The sequence below is a fragment of the Chrysoperla carnea genome, chromosome 2, assembly GCF_905475395.1.
Source record: "Chrysoperla carnea chromosome 2, inChrCarn1.1, whole genome shotgun sequence".
Lineage (NCBI taxonomy): Eukaryota > Metazoa > Arthropoda > Insecta > Neuroptera > Chrysopidae > Chrysoperla > Chrysoperla carnea.
In genome coordinates this window covers 500935-524623 of record NC_058338.1, presented here as the reverse complement: position 1 = coordinate 524623, position 23689 = coordinate 500935, and positions in this window count along the sequence as shown.

The window sequence follows — 23689 nt, the reverse complement described above, 5'->3', positions numbered from 1 at the left end:
CTAATATTCGAATCATCAAATGAATACGATTTTTGTATTTTTTGGCTCAAAATTACCTTTTATACAAAGTTCGGGCGAAATTGGAGACATAAAATTACTTTCGATTTTTCGAATTTTTTCAAAGGGGGGGTCGGCCTCAGAAAATTAAAAAAATCGAGTAAACAGATTGGCTCCGATTTGGATAAAAATCATTTTCTAGAGTAATTTCAACCTGGAAAATACGATAATCGTGTTCATTTGACGATTCGATGCTTAGTTTCAACAATATCGGCAAAAATTATACCATAATGTCGATTTTCTCAGAAACTAATATTCGAATCATCAAATGAATACGATTTTTGTATTTTTTGGCTCAAAATTACCTTTTATACAAAGTTCGGGCGAAATTGGAGACATAAAATTACTTTCGATTTTTCGAATTTTTTCAAAGGGGGGGTCGGCCTCAGAAAATTAAAAAAATCGAGTAAACAGATTGGCTCCGATTTGGATAAAAATCATTTTCTAGAGTAATTTCAACCTGGAAAATACGATAATCGTGTTCATTTGACGATTCGATGCTTAGTTTCAACAATATCGGCAAAAATTATACCATAATGTCGATTTTCTCAGAAACTAATATTCGAATCATCAAATGAATACGATTTTTGTATTTTTTGGCTCAAAATTACCTTTTATACAAAGTTCGGGCGAAATTGGAGACATAAAATTACTTTCGATTTTTCGAATTTTTTCAAAGGGGGGGTCGGCCTCAGAAAATTAAAAAAATCGAGTATACAGATTGGCTCCGATTTGGATAAAAATCATTTTCTAGAGTAATTTCAACCTGGAAAATACGATAATCGTGTTCATTTGACGATTCGATGCTTAGTTTCAACAATATCGGCAAAAATTATACCATAATGTCGATTTTCTCAGAAACTAATATTCGAATCATCAAATGAATACGATTTTTGTATTTTTTGGCTCAAAATTACCTTTTATACAAAGTTCGGGCGAAATTGGAGACATAAAATTACTTTCGATTTTTCGAATTTTTTCAAAGGGGGGGGTCGGCCTCAGAAAATTAAAAAAATCGAGTAAACAGATTGGCTCCGATTTGGATAAAAATCATTTTCTAGAGTAATTTCAACCTGGAAAATACGATAATCGTGTTCATTTGACGATTCGATGCTTAGTTTCAACAATATCGGCAAAAATTATACCATAATGTCGATTTTCTCAGAAACTAATATTCGAATCATCAAATGAATACGATTTTTGTATTTTTTGGCTCAAAATTACCTTTTATACAAAGTTCGGGCGAAATTGGAGACATAAAATTACTTTCGATTTTTCGAATTTTTTCAAAGGGGGGGTCGGCCTCAGAAAATTAAAAAAATCGAGTAAACAGATTGGCTCCGATTTGGATAAAAATCATTTTCTAGAGTAATTTCAACCTGGAAAATACGATAATCGTGTTCATTTGACGATTCGATGCTTAGTTTCAACAATATCGGCAAAAATTTATACCATAATGTCGATTTTCTCAGAAACTAATATTCGAATCATCAAATGAATACGATTTTTGTATTTTTTGGCTCAAAAATTACCTTTTATACAAAGTTCGGGCGAAATTGGAGACATAAAATTACTTTCGATTTTTCGAATTTTTTCAAAGGGGGGGTCGGCCTCAGAAAATTAAAAAAATCGAGTAAACAGATTGGCTCCGATTTGGATAAAAATCATTTTCTAGAGTAATTTCAACCTGGAAAATACGATAATCGTGTTCATTTGACGATTCGATGCTTAGTTTCAACAATATCGGCAAAAATTATACCATAATGTCGATTTTCTCAGAAACTAATATTCGAATCATCAAATGAATACGATTTTTGTATTTTTTGGCTCAAAATTACCTTTTATACAAAGTTCGGGCGAAATTGGAGACATAAAATTACTTTCGATTTTTCGAATTTTTTCAAAGGGGGGGTCGGCCTCAGAAAATTAAAAAAATCGAGTAAACAGATTGGCTCCGATTTGGATAAAAATCATTTTCTAGAGTAATTTCAACCTGGAAAATACGATAATCGTGTTCATTTGACGATTCGATGCTTAGTTTCAACAATATCGGCAAAAATTATACCATAATGTCGATTTTCTCAGAAACTAATATTCGAATCATCAAATGAATACGATTTTTGTATTTTTTGGCTCAAAATTACCTTTTATACAAAGTTCGGGCGAAATTGGAGACATAAAATTACTTTCGATTTTTCGAATTTTTTCAAAGGGGGGGTCGGCCTTAATTAAAAAATCGAGTAAACAGATTGGCTCCGATTTGGATAAAAATCATTTTCTAGAGTAATTTCAACCTGGAAAATACGAAAATCGTGTTCATTTGACGATTCGATGCTTAGTTTCAACAATATCGGCAAAAATTATACATAATGTCGATTTTCTCAGAAACTAATATTCGAATCATCAAATGAATACGATTTTTGTATTTTTTGGCTCAAAATTACCTTTTATACAAAGTTCGGGGCGAAATTGGAGACATAAAATTACTTTCGATTTTTCGAATTTTTTCAAAGGGGGGGTCGGCCTCAGAAAATTAAAAAAATCGAGTAAAACAGATTGGCTCCGATTTGGATAAAAATCATTTTCTAGAGTAATTTCAACCTGGGAAAATACGATAATCGTGTTCATTTGACGATTCGATGCTTAGTTTCAACAATATCGGCAAAAATTATACCATAATGTCGATTTTCTCAGAAACTAATATTCGAATCATCAAATGAATACGATTTTTGTATTTTTTGGCTCAAAATTACCTTTTATACAAAGTTCCGGGCGAAATTGGAGACATAAAATTACTTTCGATTTTTCGAATTTTTTCAAAGGGGGGGTCGGCCTCAGAAAATTAAAAAATCGAGTAAACAGATTGGCTCCGATTTGGATAAAAATCATTTTCTAGAGTAATTTCAACCTGGAAAATACGATAATCGTGTTCATATTGACGATTCGATGCTTAGTTTCAACAATATCGGCAAAAATTATACCATAATGTCGATTTTCTCAGAAACTAATATTCGAATCATCAAATGAATACGATTTTTGTATTTTTTGGCTCAAAATTACCTTTTATACAAAGTTTCGGGCGAAATTGGAGACATAAAATTACTTTCGATTTTTCGAATTTTTTCAAAGGGGGGGTCGGCCTTAGAAAATTAAAAAATCGAGTAAACAGATTGGCTCCGATTTGGATAAAAATCATTTTCTAGAGTAATTTCAACCTGGAAAATACGATAATCGTGTTCATTTGACGATTCGATGCTTAGTTTCAACAATATCGGCAAAAATTATACCATAATGTCGATTTTCTCAGAAACTAATATTCGAATCATCAAATGAATACGATTTTTGTATTTTTTGGCTCAAAATTACCTTTTATACAAAGTTCGGGCGAAATTGGAGACATAAAATTACTTTCGATTTTTCGAATTTTTTTCAAAGGGGGGGTCGGCCTTAGAAAATTAAAAAAATCGAGTAAACAGATTGGCTCCGATTTGGATAAAAATCATTTTCTAGAGTAATTTCAACCTGGAAAATACGAAAATCGTGTTCATTTGACGATTCGATGCTTAGTTTCAACAATATCGGCAAAAATTATACCATAATGTCGATTTTCTCAGAAACTAATATTCGAATCATCAAATGAATACGATTTTTGTATTTTTTGGCTCAAAATTACCTTTTATACAAAGTTCGGGCGAAATTGGAGACATAAAATTACTTTCGATTTTTCGAATTTTTCAAAGGGGGGGTCGGCCCTCAGAAAATTAAAAAAATCGAGTAAACAGATTGGCTCCGATTTGGATAAAAATCATTTTCTAGAGTAATTTCAACCTGGAAAATACGATAATCGTGTTCATTTGACGATTCGATGCCTTAGTTTCAACAATATCGGCAAAAATTATACCATAATGTCGATTTTCTCAGAAACTAATATTCGAATCATCAAATGAATACGATTTTGTATTTTTTGGCTCAAAATTACCTTTTATACAAAGTTCGGGCGAAATTGGAGACATAAAATTACTTTCGATTTTTCGAATTTTTTCAAAGGGGGGGTCGGCCTCAGAAAATTAAAAAAATCGAGGTAAACAGATTGGCTCCGATTTGGATAAAAATCATTTTCTAGAGTAATTTCAACCTGGAAAATACGATAATCGTGTTCATTTGACGATTCGATGCTTAGTTTCAACAATATCGGCAAAAATTATACCATAATGTCGATTTTCTCAGAAACTAATATTCGAATCATCAAATGAATACGATTTTTGTATTTTTTGGCTCAAAATTACCTTTTATACAAAGTTCGGGCGAAATTGGAGACATAAAATTACTTTCGATTTTTCGAATTTTTTCAAAGGGGGGGGTCGGCCTTAGAAAATTAAAAAAATCGAGTAAACAGATTGGCTCCGATTTGGATAAAAATCATTTTCTAGAGTAATTTCAACCTGGAAAATACGAAAATCGTGTTCATTTGACGATTCGATGCTTAGTTTCAACAATATCGGCAAAAATTATACCATAATGTCGATTTTCTCAGAAACTAATATTCGAATCATCAAATGAATACGATTTTTGTATTTTTTGGCTCAAAATTACCTTTTATACAAAGTTCGGGCGAAATTGGAGACATAAAATTACTTTCGATTTTTCGAATTTTTTCAAAGGGGGGGTCGGCCTTAGAAAATTAAAAAAATCGAGTAAACAGATTGGCTCCGATTTGGATAAAAATCATTTTCTAGAGTAATTGCAACCTGGAAAATACGAAAATCGTGTTCATTTGACGATTCGATGCTTAGTTTCAACAATATCGGCAAAAATTATACCATAATGTCGATTTTCTCAGAAACTAATATTCGAATCATCAAATGAATACGATTTTTGTATTTTTTGGCTCAAAATTACCTTTTATACAAAGTTCGGGCGAAATTGGAGACATAAAATTACTTTCGATTTTTCGAATTTTTTCAAAGGGGGGGTCGGCCTCAGAAAATTAAAAAAATCGAGTAAACAGATTGGCTCCGATTTGGATAAAAATCATTTTCTAGAGTAATTTCAACCTGGAAAATACGATAATCGTGTTCATTTGACGATTCGATGCTTAGTTTCAACAATATCGGCAAAAATTATACCATAATGTCGATTTTCTCAGAAACTAATATTCGAATCATCAAATGAATACGATTTTTGTATTTTTTGGCTCAAAATTACCTTTTATACAAAGTTCGGGCGAAATTGGAGACATAAAATTACTTTCGATTTTTCGAATTTTTTCAAAGGGGGGGTCGGCCTCAGAAAATTAAAAAAATCGAGTAAACAGATTGGCTCCGATTTGGATAAAAATCATTTTCTAGAGTAATTTCAACCTGGAAAATACGATAATCGTGTTCATTTGACGATTCGATGCTTAGTTTCAACAATATCGGCAAAAATTATACCATAATGTCGATTTTCTCAGAAACTAATATTCGAATCATCAAATGAATACGATTTTTGTATTTTTTGGCTCAAAATTACCTTTTATACAAAGTTCGGGCGAAATTGGAGACATAAAATTACTTTCGATTTTTCGAATTTTTTCAAAGGGGGGGTCGGCCTTAGAAAATTAAAAAAATCGAGTAAACAGATTGGCTCCGATTTGGATAAAAATCATTTTCTAGAGTAATTTCAACCTGGAAAATACGAAAATCGTGTTCATTTGACGATTCGATGCTTAGTTTCAACAATATCGGCAAAAATTATACCATAATGTCGATTTTCTCAGAAACTAATATTCGAATCATCAAATGAATACGATTTTTGTATTTTTTGGCTCAAAATTACCTTTTATACAAAGTTCGGGCGAAATTGGAGACATAAAATTACTTTCGATTTTTCGAATTTTTTCAAAGGGGGGGTCGGCCTTAGAAAATTAAAAAAATCGAGTAAACAGATTGGCTCCGATTTGGATAAAAATCATTTTCTAGAGTAATTTCAACCTGGAAAATACGAAAATCGTGTTCATTTGACGATTCGATGCTTAGTTTCAACAATATCGGCAAAAATTATACCATAATGTCGATTTTCTCAGAAACTAATATTCGAATCATCAAATGAATACGATTTTTGTATTTTTTGGCTCAAAATTACCTTTTATACAAAGTTCGGGCGAAATTGGAGACATAAAATTACTTTCGATTTTTCGAATTTTTTCAAAGGGGGGGTCGGCCTCAGAAAATTAAAAAAATCGAGTAAACAGATTGGCTCCGATTTGGATAAAAATCATTTTCTAGAGTAATTTCAACCTGGAAAATACGATAATCGTGTTCATTTGACGATTCGATGCTTAGTTTCAACAATATCGGCAAAAATTATACCATAATGTCGATTTTCTCAGAAACTAATATTCGAATCATCAAATGAATACGATTTTTGTATTTTTTGGCTCAAAATTACCTTTTATACAAAGTTCGGGCGAAATTGGAGACATAAAATTACTTTCGATTTTTCGAATTTTTTCAAAGGGGGGGTCGGCCTTAGAAAATTAAAAAAATCGAGTAAACAGATTGGCTCCGATTTGGATAAAAATCATTTTCTAGAGTAATTTCAACCTGGAAAATACGAAAATCGTGTTCATTTGACGATTCGATGCTTAGTTTCAACAATATCGGCAAAAATTATACCATAATGTCGATTTTCTCAGAAACTAATATTCGAATCATCAAATGAATACGATTTTTGTATTTTTTGGCTCAAAATTACCTTTTATACAAAGTTCGGGCGAAATTGGAGACATAAAATTACTTTCGATTTTTCGAATTTTTTCAAAGGGGGGGTCGGCCTCAGAAAATTAAAAAAATCGAGTAAACAGATTGGCTCCGATTTGGATAAAAATCATTTTCTAGAGTAATTTCAACCTGGAAAATACGATAATCGTGTTCATTTGACGATTCGATGCTTAGTTTCAACAATATCGGCAAAAATTATACCATAATGTCGATTTTCTCAGAAACTAATATTCGAATCATCAAATGAATACGATTTTTGTATTTTTTGGCTCAAAATTACCTTTTATACAAAGTTCGGGCGAAATTGGAGACATAAAATTACTTTCGATTTTTCGAATTTTTTCAAAGGGGGGGTCGGCCTTAGAAAATTAAAAAAATCGAGTAAACAGATTGGCTCCGATTTGGATAAAAATCATTTTCTAGAGTAATTTCAACCTGGAAAATACGAAAATCGTGTTCATTTGACGATTCGATGCTTAGTTTCAACAATATCGGCAAAAATTATACCATAATGTCGATTTTCTCAGAAACTAATATTCGAATCATCAAATGAATACGATTTTTGTATTTTTTGGCTCAAAATTACCTTTTATACAAAGTTCGGGCGAAATTGGAGACATAAAATTACTTTCGATTTTTCGAATTTTTTCAAAGGGGGGGTCGGCCTCAGAAAATTAAAAAAATCGAGTAAACAGATTGGCTCCGATTTGGATAAAAATCATTTTCTAGAGTAATTTCAACCTGGAAAATACGAAAATCGTGTTCATTTGACGATTCGATGCTTAGTTTCAACAATATCGGCAAAAATTATACCATAATGTCGATTTTCTCAGAAACTAATATTCGAATCATCAAATGAATACGATTTTTGTATTTTTTGGCTCAAAATTACCTTTTATACAAAGTTCGGGCGAAATTGGAGACATAAAATTACTTTCGATTTTTCGAATTTTTTCAAAGGGGGGGTCGGCCTCAGAAAATTAAAAAAATCGAGTAAACAGATTGGCTCCGATTTGGATAAAAATCATTTTCTAGAGTAATTTCAACCTGGAAAATACGATAATCGTGTTCATTTGACGATTCGATGCTTAGTTTCAACAATATCGGCAAAAATTATACCATAATGTCGATTTTCTCAGAAACTAATATTCGAATCATCAAATGAATACGATTTTTGTATTTTTTGGCTCAAAATTACCTTTTATACAAAGTTCGGGCGAAATTGGAGACATAAAATTACTTTCGATTTTTCGAATTTTTTCAAAGGGGGGGTCGGCCTCAGAAAATTAAAAAAATCGAGTAAACAGATTGGCTCCGATTTGGATAAAAATCATTTTCTAGAGTAATTTCAACCTGGAAAATACGAAAATCGTGTTCATTTGACGATTCGATGCTTAGTTTCAACAATATCGGCAAAAATTATACCATAATGTCGATTTTCTCAGAAACTAATATTCGAATCATCAAATGAATACGATTTTTGTATTTTTTGGCTCAAAATTACCTTTTATACAAAGTTCGGGCGAAATTGGAGACATAAAATTACTTTCGATTTTTCGAATTTTTTCAAAGGGGGGGTCGGCCTCAGAAAATTAAAAAAATCGAGTAAACAGATTGGCTCCGATTTGGATAAAATTCATTTTCTAGAGTAATTTCAACCTGGAAAATACGAAAATCGTGTTCATTTGACGATTCGATGCTAAGTTTCAACAATATCGGCAAAAATTATACCATAATGTCGATTTTCTCAGAAACTAATATTCGAATCATCAAATGAATACGATTTTTGTATTTTTTGGCTCAAAATTACCTTTTATACAAAGTTCGGGCGAAATTGGAGACATAAAATTACTTTCGATTTTTCGAATTTTTTCAAAGGGGGGGTCGGCCTTAGAAAATTAAAAAAATCGAGTAAACAGATTGGCTCCGATTTGGATAAAAATCATTTTCTAGAGTAATTTCAACCTGGAAAATACGAAAATCGTGTTCATTTGACGATTCGATGCTTAGTTTCAACAATATCGGCAAAAATTATACCATAATGTCGATTTTCTCAGAAACTAATATTCGAATCATCAAATGAATACGATTTTTGTATTTTTTGGCTCAAAATTACCTTTTATACAAAGTTCGGGCGAAATTGGAGACATAAAATTACTTTCGATTTTTCGAATTTTTTCAAAGGGGGGGTCGGCCTTAGAAAATTAAAAAAATCGAGTAAACAGATTGGCTCCGATTTGGATAAAAATCATTTTCTAGAGTAATTTCAACCTGGAAAATACGAAAATCGTGTTCATTTGACGATTCGATGCTTAGTTTCAACAATATCGGCAAAAATTATACCATAATGTCGATTTTCTCAGAAACTAATATTCGAATCATCAAATGAATACGATTTTTGTATTTTTTGGCTCAAAATTACCTTTTATACAAAGTTCGGGCGAAATTGGAGACATAAAATTACTTTCGATTTTTCGAATTTTTTCAAAGGGGGGGTCGGCCTCAGAAAATTAAAAAAATCGAGTAAACAGATTGGCTCCGATTTGGATAAAAATCATTTTCTAGAGTAATTTCAACCTGGAAAATACGATAATCGTGTTCATTTGACGATTCGATGCTTAGTTTCAACAATATCGGCAAAAATTATACCATAATGTCGATTTTCTCAGAAACTTATATTCGAATCATCAAATGAATACTATTTTTGTATTTTTGGCTCAAAATTACCTTTTATACAAAGTTCGGGCGAAATTGGAGACATAAAATTACTTTCGATTTTTCGAATTTTTTCAAAGGGGGGGTCGGCCTCAGAAAATTAAAAAAATCGAGTAAACAGATTGGCTCCGATTTGGATAAAAATCATTTTCTAGAGTAATTTCAACCTGGAAAATACGATAATCGTGTTCATTTGACGATTCGATGCTTAGTTTCAACAATATCGGCAAAAATTATACCATAATGTCGATTTTCTCAGAAACTAATATTCGAATCATCAAATGAATACGATTTTTGTATTTTATGGCTCAAAATTACCTTTTATACAAAGTTCGGGCGAAATTGGAGACATAAAATTACTTTCGATTTTTCGAATTTTTTCAAAGGGGGGGTCGGCCTCAGAAAATTAAAAAAATCGAGTAAACAGATTGGCTCCGATTTGGATAAAAATCATTTTCTAGAGTAATTTCAACCTGGAAAATACGATAATCGTGTTCATTTGACGATTTGATGCTTAGTTTCAACAATATCGGCAAAAATTATACCATAATGTCGATTTTCTCAGAAACTAATATTCGAATCATCAAATGAATACGATTTTTGTATTTTTTGGCTCAAAATTACCTTTTATACAAAGTTCGGGCGAAATTGGAGACATAAAATTACTTTCGATTTTTCGAATTTTTTCAAAGGGGGGGTCGGCCTCAGAAAATTAAAAAAATCGAGTAAACAGATTGGCTCCGATTTGGATAAAAATCATTTTCTAGAGTAATTTCAACCTGGAAAATACGATAATCGTGTTCATTTGACGATTCGATGCTTAGTTTCAACAATATCGGCAAAAATTATACCATAATGTCGATTTTCTCAGAAACTAATATTCGAATCATCAAATGAATACGATTTTTGTATTTTTTGGCTCAAAATTACCTTTTATACAAAGTTCGGGCGAACTTGGAGACATAAAATTACTTTCGATTTTTCGAATTTTTTCAAAGGGGGGGTCGGCCTCAGAAAATTAAAAAAATCGAGTAAACAGATTGGCTCCGATTTGGATAAAAATCATTTTCTAGAGTAATTTCAACCTGGAAAATACGATAATCGTGTTCATTTGACGATTCGATGCTTAGTTTCAACAATATCGGCAAAAATTATACCATAATGTCGATTTTCTCAGAAACTAATATTCGAATCATCAAATGAATACGATTTTTGTATTTTTTGGCTCAAAATTACCTTTTATACAAAGTTCGGGCGAAATTGGAGACATAAAATTACTTTCGATTTTTCGAATTTTTTCAAAGGGGGGGTCGGCCTTAGAAAATTAAAAAAATCGAGTAAACAGATTGGCTCCGATTTGGATAAAAATCATTTTCTAGAGTAATTTCAACCTGGAAAATACGAAAATCGTGTTCATTTGACGATTCGATGCTTAGTTTCAACAATATCGGCAAAAATTATACCATAATGTCGATTTTCTCAGAAACTAATATTCGAATCATCAAATGAATACGATTTTTGTATTTTTTGGCTCAAAATTACCTTTTATACAAAGTTCGGGCGAAATTGGAGACATAAAATTACTTTCGATTTTTCGAATTTTTTCAAAGGGGGGGTCGGCCTCAGAAAATTAAAAAAATCGAGTAAACAGATTGGCTCCGATTTGGATAAAAATCATTTTCTAGAGTAATTTCAACCTGGAAAATACGATAATCGTGTTCATTTGACGATTCGATGCTTAGTTTAACAATATCGGCAAAAATTATACCATAATGTCGATTTTCTCAGAAACTAATATTCGAATCATCAAATGAATACGATTTTTGTATTTTTTGGCTCAAAATTACCTTTTATACAAAGTTCGGGCGAAATTGGAGACATAAAATTACTTTCGATTTTTCGAATTTTTTCAAAGGGGGGGTCGGCCTCAGAAAATTAAAAAAATCGAGTAAACAGATTGGCTCCGATTTGGATAAAAATCATTTTCTAGAGTAATTTCAACCTGGAAAATACGATAATCGTGTTCATTTGACGATTCGATGCTTAGTTTCAACAATATCGGCAAAAATTATACCATAATGTCGATTTTCTCAGAAACTAATATTCGAATCATCAAATGAATACGATTTTTGTATTTTTTGGCTCAAAATTACCTTTTATACAAAGTTCGGGCGAAATTGGAGACATAAAATTACTTTCGATTTTTCGAATTTTTTCAAAGGGGGGGTCGGCCTTAGAAAATTAAAAAAATCGAGTAAACAGATTGGCTCCGATTTGGATAAAAATCATTTTCTAGAGTAATTTCAACCTGGAAAATACGAAAATCGTGTTCATTTGACGATTCGATGCTTAGTTTCAACAATATCGGCAAAAATTATACCATAATGTCGATTTTCTCAGAAACTAATATTCGAATCATCAAATGAATACGATTTTTGTATTTTTTGGCTCAAAATTACCTTTTATACAAAGTTCGGGCGAAATTGGAGACATAAAATTACTTTCGATTTTTCGAATTTTTTCAAAGGGGGGGTCGGCCTTAGAAAATTAAAAAAATCGAGTAAACAGATTGGCTCCGATTTGGATAAAAATCATTTTCTAGAGTAATTTCAACCTGGAAAATACGAAAATCGTGTTCATTTGACGATTCGATGCTTAGTTTCAACAATATCGGCAAAAATTATACCATAATGTCGATTTTCTCAGAAACTAATATTCGAATCATCAAATGAATACGATTTTTGTATTTTTTGGCTCAAAATTACCTTTTATACAAAGTTCGGGCGAAATTGGAGACATAAAATTACTTTCGATTTTTCGAATTTTTTCAAAGGGGGGGTCGGCCTCAGAAAATTAAAAAAATCGAGTAAACAGATTGGCTCCGATTTGGATAAAAATCATTTTCTAGAGTAATTTCAACCTGGAAAATACGATAATCGTGTTCATTTGACGATTCGATGCTTAGTTTCAACAATATCGGCAAAAATTATACCATAATGTCGATTTTCTCAGAAACTAATATTCGAATCATCAAATGAATACGATTTTTGTATTTTTTGGCTCAAAATTACCTTTTATACAAAGTTCGGGCGAAATTGGAGACATAAAATTACTTTCGATTTTTCGAATTTTTTCAAAGGGGGGGTCGGCCTTAGAAAATTAAAAAAATCGAGTAAACAGATTGGCTCCGATTTGGATAAAAATCATTTTCTAGAGTAATTTCAACCTGGAAAATACGAAAATCGTGTTCATTTGACGATTCGATGCTTAGTTTCAACAATATCGGCAAAAATTATACCATAATGTCGATTTTCTCAGAAACTAATATTCGAATCATCAAATGAATACGATTTTTGTATTTTTTGGCTCAAAATTACCTTTTATACAAAGTTCGGGCGAAATTGGAGACATAAAATTACTTTCGATTTTTCGAATTTTTTCAAAGGGGGGGTCGGCCTCAGAAAATTAAAAAAATCGAGTAAACAGATTGGCTCCGATTTGGATAAAAATCATTTTCTAGAGTAATTTCAACCTGGAAAATACGATAATCGTGTTCATTTGACGATTCGATGCTTAGTTTCAACAATATCGGCAAAAATTATACCATAATGTCGATTTTCTCAGAAACTAATATTCGAATCATCAAATGAATACGATTTTTGTATTTTTTGGCTCAAAATTACCTTTTATACAAAGTTCGGGCGAAATTAGAGACATAAAATTACTTTCGATTTTTCGAATTTTTTCAAAGGGGGGGTCGGCCTTAGAAAATTAAAAAAATCGAGTAAACAGATTGGCTCCGATTTGGATAAAAATCATTTTCTAGAGTAATTTCAACCTGGAAAATACGAAAATCGTGTTCATTTGACGATTCGATGCTTAGTTTCAACAATATCGGCAAAAATTATACCATAATGTCGATTTTCTCAGAAACTAATATTCGAATCATCAAATGAATACGATTTTTGTATTTTTTGGCTCAAAATTACCTTTTATACAAAGTTCGGGCGAAATTGGAGACATAAAATTACTTTCGATTTTTCGAATTTTTTCAAAGGGGGGGTCGGCCTCAGAAAATTAAAAAAATCGAGTAAACAGATTGGCTCCGATTTGGATAAAAATCATTTTCTAGAGTAATTTCAACCTGGAAAATACGATAATCGTGTTCATTTGACGATTCGATGCTTAGTTTAACAATATCGGCAAAAATTATACCATAATGTCGATTTTCTCAGAAACTAATATTCGAATCATCAAATGAATACGATTTTTGTATTTTTTGGCTCAAAATTACCTTTTATACAAAGTTCGGGCGAAATTGGAGACATAAAATTACTTTCGATTTTTCGAATTTTTTCAAAGGGGGGGTCGGCCTTAGAAAATTAAAAAAATCGAGTAAACAGATTGGCTCCGATTTGGATAAAAATCATTTTCTAGAGTAATTTCAACCTGGAAAATACGAAAATCGTGTTCATTTGACGATTCGATGCTTAGTTTCAACAATATCGGCAAAAATTATACCATAATGTCGATTTTCTCAGAAACTAATATTCGAATCATCAAATGAATACGATTTTTGTATTTTTTGGCTCAAAATTACCTTTTATACAAAGTTCGGGCGAAATTGGAGACATAAAATTACTTTCGATTTTTCGAATTTTTTCAAAGGGGGGGTCGGCCTCAGAAAATTAAAAAAATCGAGTAAACAGATTGGCTCCGATTTGGATAAAAATCATTTTCTAGAGTAATTTCAACCTGGAAAATACGATAATCGTGTTCATTTGACGATTCGATGCTTAGTTTCAACAATATCGGCAAAAATTATACCATAATGTCGATTTTCTCAGAAACTAATATTCGAATCATCAAATGAATACGATTTTTGTATTTTTTGGCTCAAAATTACCTTTTATACAAAGTTCGGGCGAAATTGGAGACATAAAATTACTTTCGATTTTTCGAATTTTTTCAAAGGGGGGGTCGGCCTTAGAAAATTAAAAAAATCGAGTAAACAGATTGGCTCCGATTTGGATAAAAATCATTTTCTAGAGTAATTTCAACCTGGAAAATACGAAAATCGTGTTCATTTGACGATTCGATGCTTAGTTTCAACAATATCGGCAAAAATTATACCATAATGTCGATTTTCTCAGAAACTAATATTCGAATCATCAAATGAATACGATTTTTGTATTTTTTGGCTCAAAATTACCTTTTATACAAAGTTCGGGCGAAATTGGAGACATAAAATTACTTTCGATTTTTCGAATTTTTTCAAAGGGGGGGTCGGCCTCAGAAAATTAAAAAAATCGAGTAAACAGATTGGCTCCGATTTGGATAAAAATCATTTTCTAGAGTAATTTCAACCTGGAAAATACGATAATCGTGTTCATTTGACGATTCGATGCTTAGTTTCAACAATATCGGCAAAAATTATACCATAATGTCGATTTTCTCAGAAACTAATATTCGAATCATCAAATGAATACGATTTTTGTATTTTTTGGCTCAAAATTACCTTTTATACAAAGTTCGGGCGAAATTGGAGACATAAAATTACTTTCGATTTTTCGAATTTTTTCAAAGGGGGGGTCGGCCTCAGAAAATTAAAAAAATCGAGTAAACAGATTGGCTCCGATTTGGATAAAAATCATTTTCTAGAGTAATTTCAACCTGGAAAATACGAAAATCGTGTTCATTTGACGATTCGATGCTTAGTTTCAACAATATCGGCAAAAATTATACCATAATGTCGATTTTCTCAGAAACTAATATTCGAATCATCAAATGAATACGATTTTTGTATTTTTTGGCTCAAAATTACCTTTTATACAAAGTTCGGGCGAAATTGGAGACATAAAATTACTTTCGATTTTTCGAATTTTTTCAAAGGGGGGGTCGGCCTCAGAAAATTAAAAAAATCGAGTAAACAGATTGGCTCCGATTTGGATAAAAATCATTTTCTAGAGTAATTTCAACCTGGAAAATACGAAAATCGTGTTCATTTGACGATTCGATGCTTAGTTTCAACAATATCGGCAAAAATTATACCATAATGTCGATTTTCTCAGAAACTAATATTCGAATCATCAAATGAATACGATTTTTGTATTTTTTGGCTCAAAATTACCTTTTATACAAAGTTCGGGCGAAATTGGAGACATAAAATTACTTTCGATTTTTCGAATTTTTTCAAAGGGGGGGTCGGCCTCAGAAAATTAAAAAAATCGAGTAAACAGATTGGCTCCGATTTGGATAAAAATCATTTTCTAGAGTAATTTCAACCTGGAAAATACGAAAATCGTGTTCATTTGACGATTCGATGCTTAGTTTCAACAATATCGGCAAAAATTATACCATAATGTCGATTTTCTCAGAAACTAATATTCGAATCATCAAATGAATACGATTTTTGTATTTTTTGGCTCAAAATTACCTTTTATACAAAGTTCGGGCGAAATTGGAGACATAAAATTACTTTCGATTTTTCGAATTTTTTCAAAGGGGGGGTCGGCCTTAGAAAATTAAAAAAATCGAGTAAACAGATTGGCTCCGATTTGGATAAAAATCATTTTCTAGAGTAATTTCAACCTGGAAAATACGAAAATCGTGTTCATTTGACGATTCGATGCTTAGTTTCAACAATATCGGCAAAAATTATACCATAATGTCGATTTTCTCAGAAACTAATATTCGAATCATCAAATGAATACGATTTTTGTATTTTTTGGCTCAAAATTACCTTTTATACAAAGTTCGGGCGAAATTGGAGACATAAAATTACTTTCGATTTTTCGAATTTTTTCAAAGGGGGGGTCGGCCTCAGAAAATTAAAAAAATCGAGTAAACAGATTGGCTCCGATTTGGATAAAAATCATTTTCTAGAGTAATTTCAACCTGGAAAATACGAAAATCGTGTTCATTTGACGATTCGATGCTTAGTTTCAACAATATCGGCAAAAATTATACCATAATGTCGATTTTCTCAGAAACTAATATTCGAATCATCAAATGAATACGATTTTTGTATTTTTTGGCTCAAAATTACCTTTTATACAAAGTTCGGGCGAAATTGGAGACATAAAATTACTTTCGATTTTTCGAATTTTTTCAAAGGGGGGGTCGGCCTCAGAAAATTAAAAAAATCGAGTAAACAGATTGGCTCCGATTTGGATAAAAATCATTTTCTAGAGTAATTTCAACCTGGAAAATACGATAATCGTGTTCATTTGACGATTCGATGCTTAGTTTCAACAATATCGGCAAAAATTATACCATAATGTCGATTTTCTCAGAAACTAATATTCGAATCATCAAATGAATACGATTTTTGTATTTTTTGGCTCAAAATTACCTTTTATACAAAGTTCGGGCGAAATTGGAGACATAAAATTACTTTCGATGTTTCGAATTTTTTCAAAGGGGGGGTCGGCCTTAGAAAATTAAAAAAATCGAGTAAACAGATTGGCTCCGATTTGGATAAAAATCATTTTCTAGAGTAATTTCAACCTGGAAAATACGAAAATCGTGTTCATTTGACGATTCGATGCTTAGTTTCAACAATATCGGCAAAAATTATACCATAATGTCGATTTTCTCAGAAACTAATATTCGAATCATCAAATGAATACGATTTTTGTATTTTTTGGCTCAAAATTACCTTTTATACAAAGTTCGGGCGAAATTGGAGACATAAAATTACTTTCGATTTTTCGAATTTTTTCAAAGGGGGGGTCGGCCTCAGAAAATTAAAAAAATCGAGTAAACAGATTGGCTCCGATTTGGATAAAAATCATTTTCTAGAGTAATTTCAACCTGGAAAATACGATAATCGTGTTCATTTGACGATTCGATGCTTAGTTTCAACAATATCGGCAAAAATTATACCATAATGTCGATTTTCTCAGAAACTAATATTCGAATCATCAAATGAATACGATTTTTGTATTTTTTGGCTCAAAATTACCTTTTATACAAAGTTCGGGCGAAATTGGAGACATAAAATTACTTTCGATTTTTCGAATTTTTTCAAAGGGGGGGTCGGCCTCAGAAAATTAAAAAAATCGAGTAAACAGATTGGCTCCGATTTGGATAAAAATCATTTTCTAGAGTAATTTCAACCTGGAAAATACGAAAATCGTGTTCATTTGACGATTCGATGCTTAGTTTCAACAATATCGGCAAAAATTATACCATAATGTCGATTTTCTCAGAAACTAATATTCGAATCATCAAATGAATACGATTTTTGTATTTTTTGGCTCAAAATTACCTTTTATACAAAGTTCGGGCGAAATTGGAGACATAAAATTACTTTCGATTTTTCGAATTTTTTCAAAGGGGGGGTCGGCCTCAGAAAATTAAAAAAATCGAGTAAACAGATTGGCTCCGATTTGGATAAAAATCATTTTCTAGAGTAATTTCAACCTGGAAAATACGAAAATCGTGTTCATTTGACGATTCGATGCTTAGTTTCAACAATATCGGCAAAAATTATACCATAATGTCGATTTTCTCAGAAACTAATATTCGAATCATCAAATGAATACGATTTTTGTATTTTTTGGCTCAAAATTACCTTTTATACAAAGTTCGGGCGAAATTGGAGACATAAAATTACTTTCGATTTTTCGAATTTTTTCAAAGGGGGGGTCGGCCTCAGAAAATTAAAAAAATCGAGTAAACAGATTGGCTCCGATTTGGATAAAAATCATTTTCTAGAGTAATTTCAACCTGGAAAATACGAAAATCGTGTTCATTTGACGATTCGATGCTTAGTTTCAACAATATCGGCAAAAATTATACCATAATGTCGATTTTCTCAGAAACTAATATTCGAATCATCAAATGAATACGATTTTTGTATTTTTTGGCTCAAAATTACCTTTTATACAAAGTTCGGGCGAAATTGGAGACATAAAATTACTTTCGATTTTTCGAATTTTTTCAAAGGGGGGGTCGGCCTCAGAAAATTAAAAAAATCGAGTAAACAGATTGGCTCCGATTTGGATAAAAATCATTTTCTAGAGTAATTTCAACCTGGAAAATACGATAATCGTGTTCATTTGACGATTCGATGCTTAGTTTCAACAATATCGGCAAAAATTATACCATAATGTCGATTTTCTCAGAAACTAATATTCGAATCATCAAATGAATACGATTTTTGTATTTTTTGGCTCAAAATTACCTTTTATACAAAGTTCGGGCGAAATTGGAGACATAAAATTACTTTCGATTTTTCGAATTTTTTCAAAGGGGGGGTCGGCCTCAGAAAATTAAAAAAATCGAGTAAACAGATTGGCTCCGATTTGGATAAAAATCATTTTCTAGAGAAATTTCAACCTGGAAAATACGATAATCGTGTTCATTTGACGATTCGATGCTTAGTTTCAACAATATCGGCAAAAATTATACCATAATGTCGATTTTCTCAGAAACTAATATTCGAATCATCAAATGAATACGATTTTTGTATTTTTTGGCTCAAAATTACCTTTTATACAAAGTTCGGGCGAAATTGGAGACATAAAATTACTTTCGATTTTTCGAATTTTTTCAAAGGGGGGGTCGGCCTCAGAAAATTAAAAAAATCGAGTAAACAGATTGGCTCCGATTTGGATAAAAATCATTTTCTAGAGTAATTTCAACCTGGAAAATACGAAAATCGTGTTCATTTGACGATTCGATGCTTAGTTTCAACAATATCGGCAAAAATTATACCATAATGTCGATTTTCTCAGAAACTAATATTCGAATCATCAAATGAATACGATTTTTGTATTTTTTGGCTCAAAATTACCTTTTATACAAAGTTCGGGCGAAATTGGAGACATAAAATTACTTTCGATTTTTCGAATTTTTTCAAAGGGGGGGTCGGCCTCAGAAAATTAAAAAAATCGAGTAAACAGATTGGCTCCGATTTGGATAAAAATCATTTTCTAGAGTAATTTCAACCTGGAAAATACGAAAATCGTGTTCATTTGACGATTCGATGCTTAGTTTCAACAATATCGGCAAAAATTATACCATAATGTCGATTTTCTCAGAAACTAATATTCGAATCATCAAATGAATACGATTTTTGTATTTTTTGGCTCAAAATTACCTTTTATACAAAGTTCGGGCGAAATTGGAGACATAAAATTACTTTCGATTTTTCGAATTTTTTCAAAGGGGGGGTCGGCCTCAGAAAATTAAAAAAATCGAGTAAACAGATTGGCTCCGATTTGGATAAAAATCATTTTCTAGAGTAATTTCAACCTGGAAAATACGATAATCGTGTTCATTTGACGATTCGATGCTTAGTTTCAACAATATCGGCAAAAATTATACCATAATGTCGATTTTCTCAGAAACTAATATTCGAATCATCAAATGAATACGATTTTTGTATTTTTTGGCTCAAAATTACCTTTTATACAAAGTTCGGGCGAAATTGGAGACATAAAATTACTTTCGATTTTTCGAATTTTTTCAAAGGGGGGGTCGGCCTCAGAAAATTAAAAAAATCGAGTAAACAGATTGGCTCCGATTTGGATAAAAATCATTTTCTAGAGTAATTTCAACCTGGAAAATACGAAAATCGTGTTCATTTGACGATTCGATGCTTAGTTTCAACAATATCGGCAAAAATTATACCATAATGTCGATTTTCTCAGAAACTAATATTCGAATCATCAAATGAATACGATTTTTGTATTTTTTGGCTCAAAATTACCTTTTATACAAAGTTCGGGCGAAATTGGAGACATAAAATTACTTTCGATTTTTCGAATTTTTTCAAAGGGGGGGTCGGCCTCAGAAAATTAAAAAAATCGAGTAAACAGATTGGCTCCGATTTGGATAAAAATCATTTTCTAGAGTAATTTCAACCTGGAAAATACGAAAATCGTGTTCATTTGACGATTCGATGCTTAGTTTCAACAATATCGGCAAAAATTATACCATAATGTCGATTTTCTCAGAAACTAATATTCGAATCATCAAATGAATACGATTTTTGTATTTTTTGGCTCAAAATTACCTTTTATACAAAGTTCGGGCGAAATTGGGGACATAAAATTACTTTCGATTTTTCGAATTTTTTCAAAGGGGGGGTCGGCCTCAGAAAATTAAAAAAATCGAGTAAACAGATTGGCTCCGATTTGGATAAAAATCATTTTCTAGAGTAATTTCAACCTGGAAAATACGAAAATCGTGTTCATTTGACGATTCGATGCTTAGTTTCAACAATATCGGCAAAAATTATACCATAATGTCGATTTTCTCAGAAACTAATATTCGAATCATCAAATGAATACGATTTTTGTATTTTTTGGCTCAAAATTACCTTTTATACAAAGTTCGGGCGAAATTGGAGACATAAAATTACTTTCGATTTTTCGAATTTTTTCAAAGGGGGGGTCGGCCTCAGAAAATTAAAAAAATCGAGTAAACAGATTGGCTCCGATTTGGATAAAAATCATTTTCTAGAGTAATTTCAACCTGGAAAATACGATAATCGTGTTCATTTGACGATTCGATGCTTAGTTTCAACAATATCGGCAAAAATTATACCATAATGTCGATTTTCTCAGAAACTAATATTCGAATCATCAAATGAATACGATTTTTGTATTTTTTGGCTCAAAATTACCTTTTATACAAAGTTCGGGCGAAATTGGAGACATAAAATTACTTTCGATTTTTCGAATTTTTTCAAAGGGGGGGTCGGCCTCAGAAAATTAAAAAAATCGAGTAAACAGATTGGCTCCGATTTGGATAAAAATCATTTTCTAGAGAAATTTCAACCTGGAAAATACGATAATCGTGTTCATTTGACGATTCGATGCTTAGTTTCAACAATATCGGCAAAAATTATACCATAATGTCGATTTTCTCAGAAACTAATATTCGAATCATCAAATGAATACGATTTTTGTATTTTTTGGCTCAAAATTACCTTTTATACAAAGTTCGGGCGAAATTGGAGACATAAAATTACTTTCGATTTTTCGAATTTTTTCAAAGGGGGGGTCGGCCTCAGAAAATTAAAAAAATCGAGTAAACAGATTGGCTCCGATTTGGATAAAAATCATTTTCTAGAGTAATTTCAACCTGGAAAATACGAAAATCGTGTTCATTTGACGATTCGATGCTTAGTTTCAACAATATCGGCAAAAATTATACCATAATGTCGATTTTCTCAGAAACTAATATTCGAATCATCAAATGAATACGATTTTTGTATTTTTTGGCTCAAAATTACCTTTTATACAAAGTTCGGGCGAAATTGGAGACATAAAATTACTTTCGATTTTTCGAATTTTTTCAAAGGGGGGGTCGGCCTCAGAAAATTAAAAAAATCGAGTAAACAGATTGGCTCCGATTTGGATAAAAATCATTTTCTAGAGTAATTTCAACCTGGAAAATACGAAAATCGTGTTCATTTGACGATTCGATGCTTAGTTTCAACAATATCGGCAAAAATTATACCATAATGTCGATTTTCTCAGAAACTAATATTCGAATCATCAAATGAATACGATTTTTGTATTTTTTGGCTCAAAATTACCTTTTATACAAAGTTCGGGCGAAATTGGAGACATAAAATTACTTTCGATTTTTCGAATTTTTTCAAAGGGGGGGTCGGCCTCAGAAAATTAAAAAAATCGAGTAAACAGATTGGCTCCGATTTGGATAAAAATCATTTTCTAGAGTAATTTCAACCTGGAAAATACGATAATCGTGTTCATTTGACGATTCGATGCTTAGTTTCAACAATATCGGCAAAAATTATACCATAATGTCGATTTTCTCAGAAACTAATATTCGAATCATCAAATGAATACGATTTTTGTATTTTTTGGCTCAAAATTACCTTTTATACAAAGTTCGGGCGAAATTGGAGACATAAAATTACTTTCGATTTTTCGAATTTTTTCAAAGGGGGGGTCGGCCTCAGAAAATTAAAAAATCGAGTAAACAGATTGGCTCCGATTTGGATAAAAATCATTTTCTAGAGTAATTTCAACCTGGAAAATACGAAAATCGTGTTCATTTGACGATTCGATGCTTAGTTTCAACAATATCGGCAAAAATTATACCATAATGTCGATTTTCTCAGAAACTAATATTCGAATCATCAAATGAATACGATTTTTGTATTTTTTGGCTCAAAATTACCTTTTATACAAAGTTCGGGCGAAATTGGAGACATAAAATTACTTTCGATTTTTCGAATTTTTTCAAAGGGGGGGTCGGCCTCAGAAAATTAAAAAAATCGAGTAAACAGATTGGCTCCGATTTGGATAAAAATCATTTTCTAGAGTAATTTCAACCTGGAAAATACGATAATCGTGTTCATTTGACGATTCGATGCTTAGTTTTCAACAATATCGGCAAAAATTATACCATAATGTCGATTTTCTCAGAAACTAATATTCGAATCATCAAATGAATACGATTTTTGTATTTTTTGGCTCAAAATTACCTTTTATACAAAGTTCGGGCGAAATTGGAGACATAAAATTACTTTCGATTTTTCGAATTTTTTCAAAGGGGGGGTCGGCCTCAGAAAATTAAAAAAATCGAGTAAACAGATTGGCTCCGATTTGGATAAAAATCATTTTCTAGAGTAATTTCAACCTGGAAAATACGATAATCGTGTTCATTTGACGATTCGATGCTTAGTTTCAACAATATCGGCAAAAATTATACCATAATGTCGATTTTCTCAGAAACTAATATTCGAATCATCAAATGAATACGATTTTTGAATTTTTTGGCTCAAAATTACCTTTTATACAAAGTTCGGGCGAAATTGGAGACATAAAATTACTTTCGATTTTTCGAATTTTTTCAAAGGGGGGGTCGGCCTCAGAAAATTAAAAAAATCGAGTAAACAGATTGGCTCCGATTTGGATAAAAATCATTTTCTAGAGTAATTTCAACCTGGAAAATACGATAATCGTGTTCATTTGACGATTCGATGCTTAGTTTCAACAATATCGGCAAAAATTATACATAATGTCGATTTTCTCAGAAACTAATATTCGAATCATCAAATGAATACGATTTTTGTATTTTTTGGCTCAAAATTACCTTTTATACAAAGTTCGGGCGAAATTGGAGACATAAAATTACTTTCGATTTTTCGAATTTTTTCAAAGGGG